The sequence below is a fragment of the Equus caballus genome, chromosome 6 (genome assembly GCF_041296265.1).
Source record: "Equus caballus isolate H_3958 breed thoroughbred chromosome 6, TB-T2T, whole genome shotgun sequence".
NCBI lineage: Eukaryota > Metazoa > Chordata > Mammalia > Perissodactyla > Equidae > Equus > Equus caballus.
Genome location: NC_091689.1, coordinates 72,909,817 through 72,933,108, shown reverse-complemented (window position 1 = coordinate 72,933,108; position 23,292 = coordinate 72,909,817). Strand labels below are relative to the sequence as shown.

The 23,292-nt window shown below is 34.0% G+C and overlaps 1 protein-coding gene across 35 annotated transcripts in view; it reads right to left on the bottom strand.

The window, feature by feature from the left end:
• Positions 1-23,292, bottom strand: part of CNTN1 (contactin 1) — a 339,733-nt gene that overhangs the window by 201,294 nt on the left and 115,147 nt on the right. For 11 of the 35 annotated variants that reach the window (XM_070270137.1, XM_070270138.1, XM_070270135.1 and 8 more), the window contains one exon: positions 18,139-18,237. The exons of 18 other annotated variants lie outside the window; for them this stretch is intronic. The gene's annotated coding sequence lies outside the window, so the exon portion shown is untranslated. Of the gene's footprint in view, positions 1-18,138; positions 18,456-23,292 lie in introns of all 35 variants that reach the window. 6 more of the 35 variants (XM_070270141.1, XM_070270142.1, XM_070270140.1 and 3 more) reach the window with 1 other exon arrangement.

The following is a 23,292-nucleotide window of genomic DNA, read 5'->3' as shown; positions in this document are numbered from 1 at the left end:
TAAAAATTATGTCAGGGTAATGAATTAAATACTTTCAAGCATACTCTCAACTATGCTTTCAAGCATAAGATATATAATGGTGAATTTCCATGGGAATGAAAACATGAATTCAAAAGAAAAGAGAATCACCTCAAAATTTTTTAAAGTTCTACGAGAGCTATTTCAAATATTTTTAAATGGATAATGAGGAGCATGGAATCTCAGTATTATTCAGACTCTAATGGATATATTTAAGAGTGATACAACAGATTTATTTTAAAATTCAAAATTTACCATATGCTGAAAATAACATCTTTTGCAACTATTTAAACTTATGATGAATTTGTATGTCAATTCATAAGTATATGAGAGGATACACAATTTTAAAATATTCTTTTGGGGTGCTTAAGGAAAAAGGTTTGAAAACCACTAGTCTAGGCCATTGTCGTCTCTCACTGAGGTTACTGCAATACCTTCTAGTATTCTTCCTGCTTGGCAGCCGTGCCCCACTCAAAAATGTTTTCATAACTACAGCCAGCATGATCTTTCTTAAATGCACAAAATTCAACCAAGTCACTTCTCGACTTAATACAATGCAATGGTTTCTCATTGTCCTTCCTTGTGTACCTTTCCAGGGACCCCTACCACTGCTGCCCTTTACCACCACTCCAAAGAATCTGAACTCTAAGACTCCCTGTCTCCTGCCTCTGGGCCCTTTCTCAAGTCCTTCTCCCTTCCTGACTCATCCTCACTCCCTGTTATACTTCCTCTCCTTCTACCATCTGCTCCTCTCCTAATTGGCTTCTAATCATCACTCAGGTCTCAATTCTGAAATCAATTGTTTCAGAAAATATTATTTGGCCCTACAATTCTGAGTTAGAAATCCCCTTAATGTGTTGTCATAGCACATAACTTCAGATTTAGAAACATAAATTATAATGGAAGCTGAGAGTTTTCAATTGCTCATCTTGTTTTGGCTCCTTGCATCTTCATATATATATATATATATTTGTTGTTGTTCTTGTTGTTAGGAAGATTGTCCCTTAGCTATCATCTGTTGCCAATATTCCTCATTTTGCTTGAGAAATATTGTCCCTGAGCTAACGTCTGTGCCAGTCTTCCTTTATTTTGTATGTAGGACACCACCACAGCATGGCTTGATGAGTGGTGTGTAGGTCTGCACCAGGGATGCCAACCCACGAAACCCAGGCTGCCAAAGCAGAGCACACGAACTTAACCACTACGCCACCAGGCCAGCCCCCTGAATCGTCATATTTTAAATGGTTAGATGTTTGTATGATAGTCTTTTCTGTTTTCTTATTTCTCCAGCTAATTTCTGATCCAGGTTTATAGATACATAACCTTAAGGTAATTCACATCTTTATAAAACAAGACAAAATTTGTAAATCTAGGAATATGAGAAGATGAGCAGAGGCTAACTCCTAATTATTCCCCCATCTCCTGGCTTGGATAAATCGTTATCCTTTAGGATTCGAAATAAATCTTACTTCAATCAAGAGTCTTTCTACTTTCATCTAAATTAGCTCTCACTCCCTCTTATCCCTCAAGAAAATTCTATACTTTGCAAATTCCCTCCTAGCATTTATAATAAGCTGACAAGCTCTATAGAAAAAAGAATTGTATATCTATTGTTTACCATTTAGGCTCCAATGCCTAGCATAGTATCTCACGCATAGTGGGTGTTCAATAAATAGATGCTGAATGAATGAATGGAACCAGACCAAGACAATGAAAACATGAAGAGCTTCTGTTTCATTATTTGTCGGAAATAGTTTTGATGTCATAGGTCTAATACAAATTGTGCCTTGGCTTGAGTCCTCAATTGAATTTTTCACTAACCTTTACCATGTGGCTAGGTCCATTCCACAAGGATCCAGCCTCAGTTTCCTGTTCTACACTTTAATTGGCCACCAAAAATGAAGCCATTCTTTCAGTTTGAATAACCATAATCCTTTGGAATGCTATCTACCTCTGCTTTTTCCTTATCTCTTAGGGTCACTTGTTTAAACAGTTTATTTTCAACCCTGACTTTCACTCTGCTTAAGTCCTGTCAGCCCTGGTAACAAAACGTGCACAAGTTACGGCAAAGAGCAAAGTTCAGCAAGAAATTCTAAAACTCAATTTTTTTACATATATTTTTCCCCATTAAGTTGAAAAGATGTCATGAAATTCTGGTAAGTTTGATGACAGGGTAATGTTTATATTAACACAGTGGAGAAAAGATACTCCAATAAATCAAGCTGTTATTGAAAAACCTCAGTAACTAGTAAGATCATTGAAAAACTTATGGATATTAGATCAAATTCTCTTAGAAGAGAAAACTATACAATGAGGATTATCTTCTCAGGAGGAAACTGAATGACTTCAAAAAAGTAAATTTAGAAGATTATAAAAATTAATAAAGGAAGATTTACCTATGGTTTGGGGGGAAGTGTAATAACAGAAATAATGAAATAGTATTTGTTCCTTTGTATCACATTTTCATACAAAAGCAGAGAAGATTTTTTTCCCCCCAGGGAAAAGGAATTCAAAGACACATTTATAAAAAAGTTTCCTAAACATAGGGATGAAACACAGAAAAATGCGCCTTCTCGGTTCTATTACACCATTAGTTTTGTCAATTTAATTTCAGATTTTGTAAAAATGCCATTTTGATATTAATTTTTGTGGCATCTTAATTTCAATAACATTAAAATGAGGGAAATGTGTCATTTAGAGTTGGAAAAATATGGTGGTAAAAAAAGAAAACGTGATTCATAAAATATTAATAAACATTTTTAGAGAAATAAAATCTAAGAAATCTGGTAAAAGCTTGAAAGCCAAGCCACAACCACACTGTGTACAGAAAGAGCAGAGGTCCCAGACAGAGCTGGTCTAGATTAAAAACAAGTATTGCTCCTTAGCCTGCTGACATTTATGAAGCCAACTTCTCTGAATCTGTTTTCTCACTTATAAAATGGTGATAAAAATACCTTTTATACCAACTTAGGAATTATTATGGGAGGATAGGATATGTATAATGACTTTGCAAATTAAAGTTTAACAAAAATGAGCATATAGTTCTGTAGCAAGACTAACTGCAGAGAGTCTAAGATGTGAATGGTTCGAAGTTAAATGTCCCAGGTGGCTCCCAAAATGTCGATGGAACTTCCTTTTTGACTGTGTATTTCACAGGAACTATATACTCCTTTGTGAAATATGATTTAAAGCACATACATGTGCATGCAAATGCACATAAACGTATGTACACGCATAGATATAATTTTTTTCTTTTTTTTTAGCTAGGGCTTTCATCCCCAATGCACTGGAAAAAGCAAGGAGACTAAGAAGGAAAGAGAAGAGTGAAAAGAGCACGTACAAACTAAAGACAGAGAGACATCCCTACTTCCAAGCTCTGTCCTGAAGTAGTTTTTTAATACTCTGGGCACATGGGAGTTCTGTCAATACCTTTGACTAAGAGATTGACCCAAAGAGTCCCCATTTCCACCACTATTAGAAATCTATTCAAAGGCTTTGGAAAAGACTTTGTAGCAAATCAAAGACTGACTACATGGTAAATACAATCTCAAATAGAATCCCAGCAGTAATATTTCCATTTTATATCCTAAAGTCTGAAAGTGATCTAGATAAATGATCTAGACATCCTTGTTAAAGAGAGGTGAATAGACAAAACCATTAACATTGAGTTTATTTCATCATTCTTATGCCAAAAAATGAACTATTTTAAATCTCAAAATGAAAAAGAATAAAATGGAGCCTGGATAATTCATAATTGGTTTAGGTTTAGTGCAGTCATAATGAAAAGATAAGTAAATAGCTTCATCCACAACTCTCACTAACAATAAAAAAATACTCTCAAATCAATTGGTATGTATCTGAACCCACTGTAATCTCATAGACAGCTGAAGAATACAAAAGCTATCTATATTTGTTCATCTAGACACGCAACTTACTCAAGACTAGCTCATATTTTGATATCATCACTCTGGATAATTTTGATGATGTCAGCTGAAATAGAAACAATAATAGATTCAGACTGTGTCTGCATCTTCTGAAAGCTTTTCTAAAATACAAAGCGTGATCAAGGAATAGATTGGAGGCTTTAACAATTCCATTTTGTTTTATGACACATAAAGGAGCAGAGCTTTCAATAGCTATTCACTCCTTTTACCACTCTCCTGGGTGGCCCTGCAGGACACTGTTTGCGATGCATCTAATGGAACAGTTGAAAAGTACTGAATCAATTCAGACTCTTGTCTGAAAAATCAAAAGAAAGAAAAATAATTCTGGCCAAGTCCTTAGAAACTTCAAGCTAAATGACTGCAAGCTGACAGTCTTTAAAAAATATGAAATGAACAAAGTTACATTTGTTATGAGTTGATTTCATAATGAACAATTTAGCTGTTTGTAAAACATATCCATAGTGAGAGAGTTCAGAATAAATGAGCCTTTGTTTAAAATATAATTTAATTTAAAGAGAAAGCTACAAGGAGCTCTTATAATGCTAAAGATGTAAACATTAACAAATACGTTACTTTAACATCATTCTCTAAAGAGCTGATTGGTTGATCGATTGATTCTTTACTGGATTCATATATATCTCCCACTAAGATAGTATTCTATATCTCACAGGGGAAAAATAGAGAGGCTTTTCCTAATCTGGGTTTGTTTTGCTTTGGTTGCATATGACATGGCTGGGAAATTGTTTGAAAATCTTTATCTTAACAATTATTACAAAAGTATTTAAGAAGGTACTGTTAGCATTCCATACTTCGTGGAGACTCAGTCTCCCTAATGGAAATTCTCCAGATGACAGGAGAATAAATCAGAGATCCTAGCATAATGTCTAACACTAGTTAACTCTGTTTCCCCTCATAAATCCCAATCAAGTTTCTGTACTGCTATTTGTGGAACCAAAAGATAGATGGACAGATTGGAGTAGAACATAATTGTGAGTCAGTTTCCAGGAAATGGTTCAAAGATTTGACTAAGATTTCCAATCTACAATATGCTTGTTGGGGGGGGGGGGGTTCAATCATTGATGTAATTTTTGCATTTGTTCATGTTTTGCATTCCCTGAATGATTATCTATGTATATCTCATATATACATATATATTATGTATCATATAACATCAACCTCTTTAATCAAGAAGGTGGATTTTATTATTGCTCTTAGTGTTAAATTTATTTTTTTGGTCTTTATAGCTTTCCTTTTAGAGGTATAAAAGTTATTAACAGTTCCAGGAACATTTTATTTGTACTTCACAAGCAGTTTGAGAATTGGCGAGGCCAGATATTACTGATCCCCATTTTATTAATTAATTTATTTATTTATTTATTTTTGGTGAGGAAGATTGGCCCTTAGCTAACATCCGTTGCCAATCTTCCTCTTTTTGCCTGAGGAAGATTGTCGCTGAGCTAACGTCTGTGCCAATCTTCCTCTTTTTGTATGTGGGACGCCAAAATGGCATGGCTTGATGAGCAGTATGCAGGTCCGTGCCAGGGATCCAAATCCATGAACCTCGGGTCGCCAAAGTGGAGTGCATGAACTCAACCACTGTGCCATCAGGCCAGCCCCACTAATCCCCATTTCAAAGATTAGTAACCTGAAGCTTAGAGGGATTCATCCATTTGTTTAAAATCTCAAGGACCACAAATTCAAGTTTTCTGATTCCGAGTCCATCCAGCATTTTGATGACACTACCACACTAATATTTATTGATCCTTCTAACTGTGCAGGGATGTCTTCTTTTGATACTTCACTACCTGTTGCTTAGAGATATGGATCTATCACAAATTCTATCACGTTACAGTCCTATATTATATTTAATTATTTTGTCTGATAAGGCAATCATGGAGAAAGAAGCGATTTTTCTCCTTTATAATCAGTCCCTACCGCCTTTTTCTTCTTGTTCAATAAAAAAAGCTGACACTCTAGATTCCATCTGTACTACAAAGCCATGATATATAATTCAGTTCAGCACAACTTCAGCAGGAGTTTCATCCTTGAGAAGACCTAAAGGCTAAGTACCAACTGCCAAATGTATGGCACACATCCTTCAAAGGCCTGGAAAAAAAAATAATTTAATTGGAAAAACCTCTTTGAAATATCCATTCTTCATTTTATTACATCTGTATCTCTTTTAAAGAGACTGGATGTGGTCAGATTAATGTTTACCAAAAATTCCAAAATACCATTTGAATCTCTTGACTCAGTCAAAACAGATGAGGATCTAGATGCCAACTCATAAATTATGAACATATTTATTTGATCATTATATGCACACTAATACTTCCAAAAAGAATTTATGGCAGCTTATATAGTCAATAAAGCTTTTAACACAGTGATAAAAAAATGAGACCCCAGTACGAAGGGAACACAAATAACTCAGCCTAGGGCATATTATCTATTAACTGAACAGAAAATTTAGCTATAAACTGCCTAGATGTCAATGCAAAAACAAAAAGGGAAGAAAGAAAAGGCAATTAATTATATAGCTCATAGCAAATAAAAAAATAATAATTTTTAATAAAATTAAAATGTTTTCCTAACATTGAACACTAAGAGAAATTTTGACTTTACAGAAATGTCACTGGGAAAAAATAATTTAAAAGAAAGTTTTAAAAGAATATTAAACGCCTTCTTCGTATCCCAATTCTTATATTAATTCTGGTATCAGATTGCAGCCTTGAGAATCCATTCTATCTAGGTATAAAGGTTACTGTTCCTATGACAATATATGTGTAGAGTTTAGAAACTTTTGAGGAATAACTCACTCCTCCATGCCGTAACTCTACTGCTCCCTATTATGTGCTTCTGGCGTAATTAGTAAGATAAAATTCCAATTTCAACCCACATTATAAATTCAGTTTTTCAACTTTTTCCTAAAAACCTTTGAAAATAATGAAATTCAAATAATTTTCAGTTCACATTTTTAATTGGCCCAAATAGGGTGCACAATATTGAAACCGGCACAAATTGAAAGAAGCAACCATTAGTGAATTCAATCTTTTTCTCTGAAATATGCACGTGAAAAAAGAAAGTTTGGCTCATTTGAATGACTTTGTTTCAGATATTGATAATGAAAAACTGCTCTATGCGGTGATGATGCATAGGAAGAAAAAATGAATACACAAGTATGCAGGAAACTTCATGGAAGCGTTCGAGTTCTGAATAGTCTCACCCCCCAGTTCCTGTCATCTTTGTTTTTGTTTTTTTTTTTTTGTGATTACTGGTAGATTTGCTCTATTCTTTTCATATCAATTGTTCATATAAGTTTACTGTTTTCCTAGCTTCTACTGCAGTGCCTTTGCTAAAGCAATTTCTTTTATCACCTATAAAGTAAATCTTTACCATTGATTTTCTGCTAAACTCATTTTAAATCAGACTCTAAAGCCATCACATGATTGAGTTTCCCTAATTAGCTCAATCTGTGTATAATCATTTTTACTGCCTACATGGAATATTTAATTTCCATACTACTCATATGCATTTTTGATATGTTTCTTTACAGCCCAAACTTAATCACTCCACTCTTAACCAAATTGTAAATAAATAGGAGGCTATATTTCTTTGTAATTTGTCTTATATGCAATTATTTTGTAATGGTCTATAAAGCCTAAATACTAAATTATTTTTAAATAACTAATCACATATGTATGACACATACGACAAAAATTTTTCCTAAACAAAATTAAAATATTGGGTTTTAGTAACACATTTTAAAATGTTTATTGTTACTCTAGTGATGACATTTAAATAAATATACAAAACACTTTCCATACTGCCTAGCACAAAGTACAAAATGAGTAAACATTGGTATACCCATCTCTCCTTTTAAGTAGTGCTTTATTCTGTCAACAAAATACGATAAACAGTGATTTTGCTGTGAAACAGGTTACAATATCGCTGGGTAATTAACAAATTAAACTTGTGTCCTTCATTCTCCTTATTTTACCAATTGCTAGGCAATATGATATTCACAGTTTTTCTGCATTTAATGTCTATTGCATATCTACACTTTGTTGAGCCAATTTAATCCTAATTGGTCTTCTATATGAGAAATGGAGATTCATACAACCTCCACTTCAACTTTAACACATTTACTCTTGTTTCTTCCCAAGTTATAAGCTACTGAAATTTCTGTTTTTAATATTTAACCAAAGCTTTTAGTTTCAGCATGGTTGATCGACACATGATTAGCTCTTTTAAAGAATTAAGTTTATATTGATGCTGAGTATGTCTCAATGGGTGCTCATCTCCTAATCAATGCTCATGAATGATTTCTTCCAACGTTATACTTCTGTGGTTAAGATCTAAGAATTCTATGTGTTTTGAATCACAGAGGAATGATTTTCTTTCATTGAAGTTTCCTTTCTTTTCTTGAGAATGTTTCCTGAAATAGATAATTCAGAGAAGCAAAAGCAATTCATCAAAAAATATTTTCCCTACAACTAAGAAATTAATTACATGAACAACATTAAATCTGAATCAAGAATTCTACAATTAGGGAAAAAATCTTGGAAGTTTTATATTATTATTGAACTTTTAACCATGTATGCTTTGAAATTTATTTTTCTGTATGTAGGTATGCCTAAATAGTAGGTCCTTATATCATAAGACTCACTCATCAGAAATTCAGTTTCTGCATATAAAAATTAATAATTAATCATGATTTTTAGAGGACCCCTTCCAAATCTTAAGATTTCATTTTATTCTTGATGAGGGACTAGACAGAGAAACTCTAAATAATATCCCTCTTGAATTACAAAAATATTTCCTTCATTACTATATAAAGCAGCTATTTAAGTTCAATTTAAAGGAAAGGAGAGTTTCCTCTAAGAGCATTAATATTTCCATAGGTGACGGCTACAGCCTACTGCAGTAAAGATAATAGAAAATAACTGTATTTGTGATTTTTCTTGTATTTAATAACTTCAAAACAATCATTGTGCCAAAGAATGTTCTTTTTTTCCTACAAAAATGATTAAAATATGTCAATTATTTAAAAATCAACAGTATTTGGCATTCATGCTCTCCTGCAAAGGTCTGATCCAAATATATCCATGTAAACATTTGGCTGTGTTCTTTCTCTCTCTTCTAGCTGAGGATTGAGGCACAAATAACTGCTTCTCTCAATATCTTTATTACTATTTTCTACTTAGTTCTACTCTCAAGAATTTCTCATGTATTTAACACCTTCAGTAAGTTCCAGAGAAACAATGTACTATTTCATGCCATCTTTAACAACATGAAACAAGCCCAGACCTAACAAGACACATTCTTTATGGCCTAGACCTCCGCTTATCTTGCAGGTTATTTATTTCCAAACACTTTGTTTCACATCATTTAACCTATGAGTGGGTCACAATATAGAATATATTCACTGTTTTTTAGAATACTTTCTTAACATTCCTACTGCCTCATTGTAGTCCATTTCACCATAACTACTATGAATTAATCATGTGAGTCAAGAAGACCTTATTATCAATATACTAGTGACAAATATTTACCAACTGTTTACAATATATCAAGCAATGTGCTACACACTGAAGCTATGGACATAAGCAGAACAATAATTGTTTCCATGGAGTCTGAAAACATGTTGAATATTTAAAGTAATTTAAAATATTTTGACTGTTTTCGTCCCTGCTATTCACATAACTTCTAGATAAGACACAATTTCTCTTTCATTAAAATAGCTACAATACTTTTGCTGGGCAGAATATCCGCTCAACTTTTAAATCACCAAATGTTTTTACATTCATTTTCTAATCAATATATCAACAAAAACTATATGCTCATTCAAATCACCTAAACTTGCTATACAACACAATCTTTGTGGAAAGTATCACAAAATGTGCTCACTGCTGGTGGTGGAAGAGAAGGTGGTACACAATATCTAAATCAAATCTTGGTGGCCAGGCATGTTCCCTAAGGCATAGCAAAGCTGGACTTCATTGAGATGGAAGCCCACACTCATAAAGAAGCTGACATTGTTGACACGGCATTCAAATCTCCAGTTATAGGTATACTTTAGGTCTAGCTGTATCCCAACCCTGTCCTTCCCAACATTTGCTTGTACAGCCTCAGACACATGATACTATATCCTTCCAGTAAATCCCCCTCTTGCTTAAGCTAGTTTGAGATAGATTTTTGTCATGGAAAAAATATCCTACTACTATAGGATTCATCTTATATTTGATATGTACACTTAATATGATGAATGTTCTCTCCAAGTCTATTAATTTGATGGTGTGACTGAAACAATAATGTCTTAGAATTAATAAAATGTGATATTAATTCATGTAAACATTTATTCAATCCATATTTACTGACCATTTACTATGTCTACAGCACTGTACTAGACACTGGGAATGCAATGACGGACAAAACAGAAGTGATGCCCTTTCTATTCCTCAGTCATATGCAGGAGACTCCTCTGGTTAATATCACTTTTTCTCCTGAAGGAGGTAAGAAGAAAAAAAGGGTCTAAAAGTATCTCCCCAGGGAAAACCATTAAAAAATTATTCTTATATTTTAAAATAATTCACATTTTAGAGGGATCAGTAATAAACTAATATAAATTTATTGAAAACTTATTCAACAATTTACTCAATGACATTTAAGCTGGGTACATGGACATCTTGTAAAACTTATGTATTTCCTCAAATGGAAATTTTATTCCTTATCCATCAGTGACATTTTCCATACTTGAGCAAAGTCATCTTTTTTAAAACTTAGATTACGTTTACAGATGGTTTATTTTTCAAACTATACTTGACTTTTTTTCTAATTAAAAACATCTTAATAAAAATTAATTTGCAACTTTACACTGGCTCTACTTGTTCATTTCAGTTAAAATGAAAGAAAGATGAATAAACTTATGAATACAGGGGTCTAAAACATCCTTGAATATACATGTGAAGTGGCATTTGACAGTTCCTGCAAAGTGCTAAGAAAATTTAGTAAAAGTATAGGGATATAGAAGAGGAACTTTAGTTTTCTAATCCTGAACATAGAGTTTTAGTGACAGTGTAACCTCCAGATCTCAGTTTTCCCCATCTTTAAAGTCAGGATCTCATAGTTTTATAGAGAGGATTAAATGAGATAATGCACTTAAGCATTTCTCAACACCAACTCATAGTTTGTTTCTTCTTTCCTTTCAAATTGTGTTAACTATCTATATCTTTTTAGTGTGAAACCCCAAAGTTTACAGGCAACACCATTTATTTCATAATTACACTGAATAAACCATTATATAAATATTTTAAAACTATTTTCCATATTCTTTGATTGCCTCATCCAGGAAGTTATTCTTGATACTCTTCTCTGATTTTGGCTAGAGCCCAATTCACATGCACTTACTGTACCTGATTTACACCTTTACAAGGGCAATCTTTGTTCAGTGAACTTTCCATTTGCTCCCCTCTCTTATTCAATAGACTGTGCTGTCCATGGCAACAGGGAATATACTTCCCTTTGCATGGTCACTGCACATAAAAAGGGCTTAACAAACATTTGCTCAATTAATGAATTAGTGTGTTCCATGACCTCAAGAGATTCAGAATTGTGGCGCGTGATGTAGTTATCTATTACATGTGGATACAACATAACTGCATCTATTAAACTGTACCATAGTATCTGGTATATATAAATCTGTTTATTCCACTAGAATATAAACTCATGATGGGAAGGCTCATGTTTTACTCAAGCAAAGTCTGGTCTAGTGGCTGGCATATATGTCGGATTTGCCAAATATGGTTCCTCAGCTCAACAGAATTGCTCCAGCTCATATATATATTACATACATAATGGGCACTTAGAACTTGGGAAGATACTGCGACTTGCCTTGTGCTCAACAGCTCAATTCAAGGGAATAATGTGGCAACTAAAAACATTACCTGAAAAGAATAGCCATATGCCCAGACAACCCTTGATAAATGATCTTTGCTTCTGTGTATGGTATTAACTGGAATGTAGATATTTTAGAAGTGATCCTATTGGCAATAAAACATCAAAGTTTCAGGCATAACGGCATAAAGGCTTTGGCTAGTTAAACAGATAGCAATTGATTGGCCTGAGAAATATGGCTGACAGTATCAGAAAAAATGAGTACATCGGTTAGATGGGAGAGCAAAAGGAAGTAGTGATGTTAATTCTAAGTTTATATATGTAGCAAATGGAAGTGTTTCTTCCACTTAGAACCCATCATCCATCTGAAGGTCAATCAGATAGATATTAAGCCAAGCCCTTACTACAAGTATTACTGTGCATGGCACTTCTATATTAATCCATAATGACAACTGTCATTTAAAAAGTGCTTCACTATGTTACATAATTTTACTAAGTAAGTATTTGAGCATGAATAATTGTCTAAGAATATAGTGATTTAAGGGCAGATAAATTTGCAGACAGAGGGAGACCAGATGACTTGTAATCACCTTTTTTATGTTCACTGAGACACTGCTATTATCACTTTTAATAGACAAAGACAACACAAGGAATTTTTTCTAAAGATAAGATTATATTCAGATATCCCACAGTCTGAATTTCCAAAAAATTCTCTTTTTTGATGGAGATTATAGTTCTTATTCTCTAATTTTATTACCACTCAGTATTATTTTCCAGCCAAATCCTCATATATTAACCAAGACAGAGCCAGAACTCAAATTATAGGAAACACAAAATCAGGAAATAAAAAATAAATATTATGCTCATGATAATTTTACAGAATAAATTTCCTCAGTGGAAACTATCTCTGAATTTTCTACTAAAATTTTCCCTCCATAGAAGATCATTGTTCATCGTGATTTGAAAACACTTTAAAAAATTATAATAAAAGTCATTTCCCAGGTTCAAGTAAGGGGAAATATTGTAGTTGTTTTCCGCTCTTCTTACCTATTAGTTCTGGAATCTGGGTGCCCTCATAGTGACTTATTTAGTTTATTGCTTGTTCATCCAATTCACCTCTTGACTGCCTACTTTCCCAGTTCTTCAATAGATTCTCCTGTTTGTCACCCAGCTTCTCTGCTTGCCAACTAATATATCATCTTCCATCTGTTTAAATTCCTCTGTTCTTTCTGGCACAGCTCTGCCTCCAGATTCCCTCCCAGCCACCTACCTTGCTGTCCTTCCATCTGCTAGCATGACTAGTATCTTTTCTAACCTATTCCCAATCTAAATCATCTCCAATTGCTCGCTTGAATTTCTTTATCAAAAGTTTCTCTCTTAAAGGGCTATTGTGATTGCAGCAATAACTCATAATCGTACAATCTTGAAGTAGAAAGGGAATTTAAAAGCCATAAAGTTCAAATATGCATTTAATGTTTGAATTCTTCTACCCTTTAAAGTCATTTACTGTTCTCGACTTCTTTCAGTGAGGGTGTTTTGAATAGAGAGTACCGCTGGAAGATACCGCTGATGTCTTTTGCTGTATATTCTTCAGAGCACTACTTCTGTGTGGTCTAATTCTTGCTAGTCTTGTGGTTAATTGTGTTTGGTTCATTGTTCCAAAGTTTTGCATTCACTTATTAGCAACAACCTTTTCTTGGATACCACATTCTCAAGACAGTTCAATTCAATTTTTAGGCTTACTGTAGCAGAAATATTTTTTAATTAGGATGCGTGTTATAGCTGCCTACTGGATATTAAAGACATTATGTAAACATTGCTAGTATTTGATAATCACAGTTTCAGAACTTGGTATTTAAAGAGCATAAGGTGGCATTTTCCCCCTGACATTGATTTAGTTGCTTGACAAGGTAGATGCTTCTTTTCATGTAGCAGATATGAAATACTAAAAGTTAAACTAATTTCAGGAAAACATTTAAAACTTTAGACCTATGAGACTCATTTGACATGAGACTGAAAACTTCGAATTGTCCCTTCATATTTCTAGAGGATATACCCTCCCTCTATGAACCACAACTTAGAAAAGAGTTAAGCTTATGTTTATAAGAGGTTCACACAGAATTTACCCTTAAATTCAAAACAATATAGCAGTTTAATACAAAGGTAATGATTTTAAAAAAAAAGACTTGACTGATTTATTCTAAATACGAGGAATATAATATTTGTATTGATGTTAATTGGTGTTAAATAAGATGTTAAGAAGTTTTTCATGTTGCTTTTAATATAAGCTTTATTATTTAAGTATGGTAAAGCCAACAGATCTGGTAATGATTGCCACTGAAATGACACCTTGTTAGACTCACAGATTCCAAGAGAAGGGGGCATGTCAAGCCTGGGGGCACAGAGGGAATCACGGGGAGGGGTCAGCTGGGAGGCAGAGGGAGAGGGGGAACTGTGGGCAAGAGCCTATATTGTGGTTTTCCCAGGAAAAAGGCAAGGTAAAAGGGGATTCAGAATTGGCCAGTTTAAATTATTTCTGGGAGTTTTGGGGCATAGGGGCTGTCCCTAATTGTCTACTCTTAGGCTCTGGGGTGATGAGGGCAGGAAGAAAGTGGCCCAGAGTGTGGGAACCCTGATAAAGAAGGTCGAAGGTGTGGGGTCTGGACTGCTTTGTTTGCATTTGGAAAGGGCACCTGAGGGCAGTGGTCTACTAAGTCCAGCAATTTACTAACCAGTGGTTTACCAACCCTGGGGGTCAGCAAGACGAAGTCTTAGCATACAGAAAATACAGGACGTAGTCAATGAAATATTGAATTTAGGATTAATAGTCACTAAAAAGAAACCTGATTCAGGGGTCAGAAACTTCTTTAGTGTTAAAGGCCTCCAGTGGGATTAAATAATATCTGTGGGTGTCCAATGACTGCAAAACCACCAAAACATGTTAATCTGGTGGTTAAGGTCTTAATAACTTCCTCCCACCTTGTTTATTCTCAGCTATACCCACCCAATTCCTCTATTTCAGTCCTGACACTAGAATAAATAGTATTAGTTTTTGCCTCTGTGCCTTTATGCATATTCTTCTGAGCTCCATTTTAACATTTTGAGTATGGGTCCTCATTTCTCCTGATGATGCCATAATTTTTGGCCAAATATTTTGGCTGAGGCTATGTTGTAATTTGTTTTTCTGTTTTTGAATTATTTGTCCTATAGAAAGCACAGCCATTCATCTTTATTTTGCATCTACAGAACCAGAATACCTAGTAAAAGCACACAAGAAGATCTTTAATAAATGCTTCTTCATTGCACTGAATTGTCTTATGAGAGGAAAGTTATCAGGAAACAATGAAAAATGGGGTGAAATGTATATTTAAAATCAGACAGAATAAATTGGTGAAGCCAACTCCTAAGAGCAGATATGAAAAGAAAATGTTTCATAAACTAATTTCTTAGGGACAATATTTTAAGGAGGAACTAATTTTGTCATTTTCTCCAATGGGAGAGAAAGGAAGATGAAATCTCTTGGTAGCACTGTTTGTTATAAATTCAAACTTGAAAAGTTTTCTCTGAATTTTACAAAGCTTGTAACTCATCAGGACTATTTACTAAAGAATCCTACGGGGGTTTGCTTATCATACAAATATAAGCTCAGATTTAATCAATTTGTATGGATGTTTTAAGTTTGGATAAATGAGCATATTATCTCTCTTCAAATATTCTTACTGTCCTAATCTTCCATAAGTGATTCATAACTTTTTCATTATGCTAGTTTATGGTTAATGTTAAATATTGCACATAAACAGACATAAATAGATATAGACATAAATCGTTTTCTACTTATATTTATTATAATATATATCAAATATCCCTTATTAGTGTAAGTATTTATTCCCTATAAGAAAATTGACAGCTTATATTTTAAAATATTCTTCTCAACTGATTTATCACTCATCACCTTTAAAATTCATTTTTAAAGTAAACTATAAAACCTTATATTATTAAATCATGATATTTCAGAATTCTTATAAATTGATTTTGAGGCATTAATTAAATATATCAACTATGAATTAAGTACATTTTTCTTTCAAAAATCTTACATTGGATATTTCACTGCTATAGTTCTCATTCCATTTTCCCTTTTAATGTCTTTTCTATATCTTCAATCTCCTTTCCGACTGCATCTGATATGATTATACTTTGCCATAATAATCACTATCTATACTCATTTTGGTGTTTCAACTCATATATTGTGGGTGATATTCAAATAGTCTCATTCATTCCTTGTTAGTTTCTCCTAGTTGATAACCTATAAAATTTATTTATAACTACTGTGAGAATTGGGAACTGAGCACATCTCATTTCAGATTTCTCTCACATAATACAGGAAATATTCTTTATCTGACCGTCAGGTATTTTCAATGAGATTGATGAACAGCTTTGAGACTAGAACAACGACAGAGAGGTTTAAATAAGTACAAGTGCAGTGTTACATGGTTCTCTTTGTTTATACAATCTCCCCATGTTAGTCCATTAATTTTACTGCTACGATCCTGTCATCCAGCTTGGAGGCTCTTCTTCTACTGTCACCTCAGCCAGATCCAACAGCAGCACTGCTGTTAGACTCTTTACTCAGATTTAGTATGTGTCATGAAGCAATAAATATCTGTAAGTTTCTGCCCCCTCCATTCTTTCTCTTTTTCCTTTAGATTCTATTTTACCAGCTGTTAATGGGCCACCTCAGCCAGGAGGCATTTGAGCAGAATTGAACACCATGACTCAGCATCAGGAGACCTCTCAGATGTATAGGCAGTTACTTCTCCTTCCTTTCTTCCCCTCCCTAAGGAAAAACTCCACGTGTGAGTTTCCTCTTGTACCTAAACTAGATCAGCTTTGAAGCTTTAAACACATTCTACAATGCTGGGAATTCTGTGCCACAATACCACCGGACAGTTGACAAGTAATAGAGTAACACCATAGTAGAAATGAAATGCACTGTGAAATGCTTGAAAAGTAGTTTTCTTCTGCTCTTATTATCAATGTTCTATATTTCTTTCTATTTTTAAAATAAATGATGCCTATTTTACAGAGCATACTAGGCTTTATCTATTACTAGTTCTTGATTGATTATTTGGCAAATATATTTTTAAAAATTTAGCACCAATTAACATATTTGAAGAAATATATATTCATGCTATCTTAAATATATTATGTTTTATAAATTATATATTATAGTGCATATGTATGTGTTTATATGTGTGTATGTAAATGTGTATATATATCCACTGATAGTGTAAATTTACTGTTGAAAAGCAATCCTTAAAGAATTTTACTATATGTTTTTGCTATATCTAGATTTTCTTACTGAATGTTTGTTAATGCTATTTTCCCACCCTAAACAAATGTTCAGGAATTCATATCATGTAGCACATTATTTGCATATTTATTAATTATTTCCATGATACTTAAGCAAGCAGCTATAATTCACAAAGACTGGCAAATACAGTGGTATAGAACTATATTTTTCAGTTTTGCAGAGTTTTTGTAAATTTTATTTGGCTTTTATATAGTGGGTTCTACAATTGTATAAGCTTAATTTTTGAAACGTCTAGAAAGAAATAAAACTTTCTTTTTGGTAAATTTCAAATTATGCCATCTATCCATTCCTTTTGGATCAAGGCATTCTGAACAGGAAGAAAAAATAAAACACTACAGGCAGAAGTCAGACTGTTTTGTATCTGACAACAAGGTCTTCCTTCAAGGACATGCTAGTCCAAATTATTTTAATTCCATCTGTTCAATTTGTATGCAACACAGTATTTGAGTTTTCCTCTACTTCTGGGAGAAGGATTGAGAATTTTTGGTGTCTACCAACATCTTTTACCATAATTTGAAAATGTTGACATTAAGGAAATAATCTCAGCCAAACGAATACCACAGCCTTGCTGAAACTTCTCCACAAGGAGGTAATTTTTTATTAATTCAGCTCACTCTCAGTGCTATCCCTCCCCAATTTGCAGGCTCCTATCTATCCAAGAGACACACATCTGAGCTCTGGTACATTCTTGAAAAGCTTTTGTGTGCAAAATAAAATACCCCATGGCACAATCCTGTCAAAATTACAAAATAAAGTCGGCTTCCAATTAACATAACAATCGAGAACCCTGAAACTGCATGGCAATACTGAGGTCTGAGTCAACCTTACTAATACTGCATCACCGTTATGTTATCCTAACTCAGCACATTCTCGCTTACAATGATCTCACCTAGAGAAAAACCTCGGACTTACCTCATATGTGGAGTGTTCTGTTGTTCTGGGTATAATATTTATCGCAAATTGTCCGTTTGAATAAATGCAGCGACAGTTATACCACAATATGCCTCTCTCCTGCAGCAGAAAGCAAGTTAAAAGGACTTCAAGCTGTGACCTCAGAAGCAGGCACAGCCGCTCCCATCCTTCAGCCAACCTTCTGGGGAGAGCAGGTTAGATGACAGTAAAGCTGGCTCTCTACATCGCAATACTCTCAAATAACGCATTCTGTGCTGCGAGCTGGGGGATTTACATCTTCCAAATTCGGCTGGCCTGAGTCAATGCTGCTTCTATGCCTGAAAATATTAAGCATTTCACTGCAGTCACTTAATGCAAGAAACTATCTGAGGCGACTTCACAAACCCTGTCATTTTGTTCGGAGACTAAAGAATGAGCACCACATGCATAATTCATGCATTAAAATCTTCAATGCACTTCCTGTAGCCACTGTTCTATCCAGTAATGGGCTATTGATCACCTCATCGCTAAGACAATTGGAGCTCCGCGATTGGTTTATTTCCACAAATAAAATTACAACCTAAATCACAGGCAGAAGCCTCCAAGCCTGCAGCATCCACTCGGGTAAAACACTCACATAGACAAGATGATATTTGCATACTGCAGAAGGTTTAAACCGGACTCTCTTCGGCAGAAACGCTAGAGCATCTGTTTTCTTTTATTTAAAAGACATACTTTCTGCAGGTTTAGGCTGAATATTTTACATTATACGTGAGACATGCAGAGTTAATTTTTTCCTGCCATTTCTGGAAAATCAACAAGGCTAAACTGAAAATGAAGAAAAAAAATAAAACAAAAGTGACGTATGACTATAAATCATAGGAGATTTTTACCTGGGCTCATTTGAATAACCTTTCTTAAAAGACTTTAATTTAAAAATAATCAATGTTCATTTCAATAATACGGAAGAGGTTTCTTTTTTTTTTTTATCATCATAGTTGGTACATGTGATCATCATTGTCAACTATTTTGGACTGTAAGCACCTTTATTCTGTGTGTGTCAGTAGTTCTGAGAACACTTTCTCTTAGAATTTAAGCTTTTAAAAACACACCATGGTTTTTATTAGTCTTTTTTCACTGCCTCAAAAAAGCAGGCTTTAAAACGAAATGTTCATAATTCATTATGCTAATATTCATCGCGGGGAAAAAACACAGGTAGCATATTAATAAGTCATAATAGTATTTGCAAAAATCCTGTAGTGGGAGATCCATGTAAAACAGCAAATGCATATACGTACAAGAAATGTTTGTCTATTTCTGATTGTATCTTCAATGTATAAACTAATTAAGCTTTCTTTATCCACCAAAAGATGACTGAATATGATGTTATAAGATTATTTAGCAGCCTAATGCCATGTCTTTCCAAAGCCTCTTTTTATATACACACTGGTACCATAAACACACACAAGTATCACAGTTCTATGTGGTCACACCTGACCATTTGTCAGACCAGAGTGACACCTTCAAGTTTATGGCTCGGGGCTAGAGTAGAGAATAACTGTCAGAGGATAATGGAGGTTTCCCATCTAACAATTATACTGCAGGGAGCAATTCACCCTTGGAGGAGGCAGGATCACAGTGCTTTTCAGTCAATAAACTAGTAACAATTGCTATCAGCGTGTGGAGGTAGTAAGAGTGCTAATGACAACAGAGATGGAGTTCAAGGATGTTTGGGGAGATATCACCTTCTTCCAGGTGCATGTAAGAACATAATCCCTGCCAGGCCACAGAGAAGATAACTGCACCTAACTGATAAAGATTAGGCTAAAATACTCTAGGTGGCAGTCTGAGAAATTAACCATCTAGTTACTATGTATATTATATATCTCATATTCCACAATGTTTTGTTCTGCCCTAGGCAGATTCTAATTGTACTTTTATGTATATTGTCTCTAACCTAATCAACTTCAGCTAAACTACATGGTAGACTTTATTTTATAATATTTATCTGAATAATATTCTTTAAACTGAAGAGTGAAGCATTTTAAAAATTACAGAAGTTATAGCTAAGAATTAATATTCTGCCAAGACTTTTATCAATTTGACCATCTATAGAAACAATTTTGTATGAAGATCACATCGCATTTAAAACTAGTAGAAAATTGAAAACATTGAAATTTAAGTCATCGGGTATGAGGATATAGAGTACAATCGCTTAGGATTGCTTGCCTGACCTAAAATAATTGCAAATATAAGCGTTAGAAATTTAAGCTCTCTGAGATGACATGATTCTGTAATGCATAACCAGATGGATAGGAAGAACATTAGCTTCGTCCATTTCTCCTTCCGCAGTGAGTGAGAGGAAAGTCAGTATCTTTTCTCACATACGAATATCCAAGACCCAAGTCTAAAATAAAAATAGTAACTTTGCATCTACTTGGTGAATTTTCAGATTCAATTGTTGTAAAGGTGGAGAGAGAGATGAGAAACACCAACACTGTTAAGGAGTTTGAAGCTCTTCTGCAGAGAAAGAGATATTTAAAGATTTCACCAAGACAGTAACATGACTAGATTTTGTGGCTGGAAGACAGATTGGAAAGAGTAACCACATAAAAAGAATGTTTCATAGAATACCATTTGCCATCCACCAGAAATGAAGGCCTAAATAAGGCAGATATGGGGATACGGATATAAGGAAAATATTCTAGGGATAGTTAAACAGTAGAGTCAGTAGAATTAAGTAGGATTAAGAGATTGGGAGGAATCATGGATGACTTTTAGGGTTGTGACTTGGGTAACTCAGTGTCCTTCTTTCATCCCTATCCAAAGGGAAAAAAAAGAACTACTGATATTATGAGAAGATGGTGAGATAATGAAATTATAATATTAAACATAGCAAAGGAGAGATAAACTAGGAAGCAAGAGGAAGAGTTGGTAAAGAATTGGATACTTATAGAATTGCTAGTTTGGGAGTGACCAGAATTGTTTAAGCTATTGAAGTCAAAGAAATAACTCAGGGGCCGGCCCAGCGGCGCATTGGTTCAGTGCACATGTTCCGCTTAGGCGGCCTGGGGTTCGCCAGTTCAGATCCCGGGTGCGGACATGGCACTGCTTGGCACACCATGCTGTGGTAGGCGTCCCACATGTAAAGTAGAGGAAGATGGGCATGGATGTTAGTTCAGGGCCAATCTTCCTCAGCAAAAAGAGGAGGATTGGCAGCAGTTAGCTCAGGGCTAATCTTCCTCAAAATAAAAAATAAATAAGAGAAAAAAGAAAAAAAAATAACTCAAGGTTGAAAGCCTACAATGAAAAGAAGGTCAAGGATGAAGCATGAGATGTAGAGAAGAAAATGTGCATAAAAGTTTTATGTTAATGTCTTGACATCATTACTACATTGATTGCAAAAGGTAAAATTGCTAATATATATTAAACATATACTATAATGCTGGAACATTGCTTGGTACTTTAATAAACTGATTTCATTTGATTGTCACAAAGCCCTTGCTAGATAAGTAGCATTACTTCCACTTACCAATGAGAAGTCCCCGCTCAAAGAAAGGTTAAGAAATTTGGCTAAGTCACAAGACCAATGAACAGGTGAACCTTAAGTCACATCCCCGAAGACCAACAAATGGTCAGTTTTGTATTAAAAGTATACAAAAAAAAAAAAAGTATGTCTGGTAATCACTACTAGTTTTAAAAATAAGGAAAAAAGAACAAATTAGAATATGGAAAAGAAAGAACATTTATTACTGTTCCAAACATATTATACATACATATATATATCTCAAAATGCACATTATGTCATTATGTCTGAACTAATTATGAAGAAGATAGTACAATCCTATTCCATAGGTAAGAAAACAGGCTGAAATAGTTTAAGTAACTTTCTCGAGGGTACACAGACACAAAGAATAAGACAGAATTTAAGTTCCATACTACCGAAGCCCATATTTATTACAATATAACATCCTTTAACAATATTTTTTAAAAATTCACCAAGAAATGAATAAAAATAGAGCTACAAGTATCAATAATGATGGAGCTCACAAGCTTAATGCTGAGGAAAAACGTGCAGAACTCATACATCATAATCCCAGTTATATAAAATTTAAACCAAGCAAGATAGTATAAGATTATATTTTGTCTAGAGATATATGCAGATAAATGAAAATTAAGGTCTGAGAAGAATATAAATACCAAATTCTGGGCTGTAATTACTTCTAGGGAGAGAGAGAAGGGTATTACTGGGGAGGAGTACACAGTGAAATTCATTTGTGTATACTTCTATTTATTAAGCTGGTAGGGGGCACATACAATTTTTTTGTTTCTATATACTATCTAAATATTTTAAATATTAATAAGAAATTTTAAGTGAGAGAAAAATCCATAAGAAAGGGAGCTCAGAAGATTTCACAGTTGGATTCTCTTTTTTCCTGTTTCTACTTTCCTTCCCAAGATGGTAATGAGAAGAAAAAGTACTCCTAATAACATCCAACTCTGTTTAAAACATCTCGTTAGTCATTACGAAAGAAATTCATTAAATAAAGAAGAAAATAGCTATAGAGAATAGGTATCCTAACATCTCAAAAATTTGAGATACCCGTACATTGTCCATGTCACATTAAAGGATTCCTAGTTCCATTAAAATATCCAACATTTCCTCAATATTTCAGTTAGCTTAGAGATATCAGTAGGCCCACATGACTTCCTAGGTTTCATAAAAATGACACAATTGTAGTTCATTCTCCAAGTAAAATGAAGCTACTAAAAATCCTACTTATGTTTACAGGTACAATTGAAAAATATAAAGTCTTTAAAGTCTGTGAAAGTAAAACAACTCCCAAATAACTATGTTAATCCCTATTTAGTCATATTTGCTTTCAGTTATTTTAAGACAGGTAATTTTTCTTGGAGGAAGGCATATTTAACTCTAAGTCAAAAGATATCAGAACCAGCTCTACCCCTACGAGATTCATGGAACAGCTCTGGGTACATGCCAATCTGTCTCTCTAGATACACATTAGGGAAGAGCTTTAAAAAATTATATGCTACTTCTATTCTCTAGTAACAAAGTTAAATATTTGTAAGAGAGTTTAATCTAAATATATTCCAGTCTCAAGACAATGTAGACCTACCTCATTACATCTCAATTTTTTTATTCAACAAAAGTCT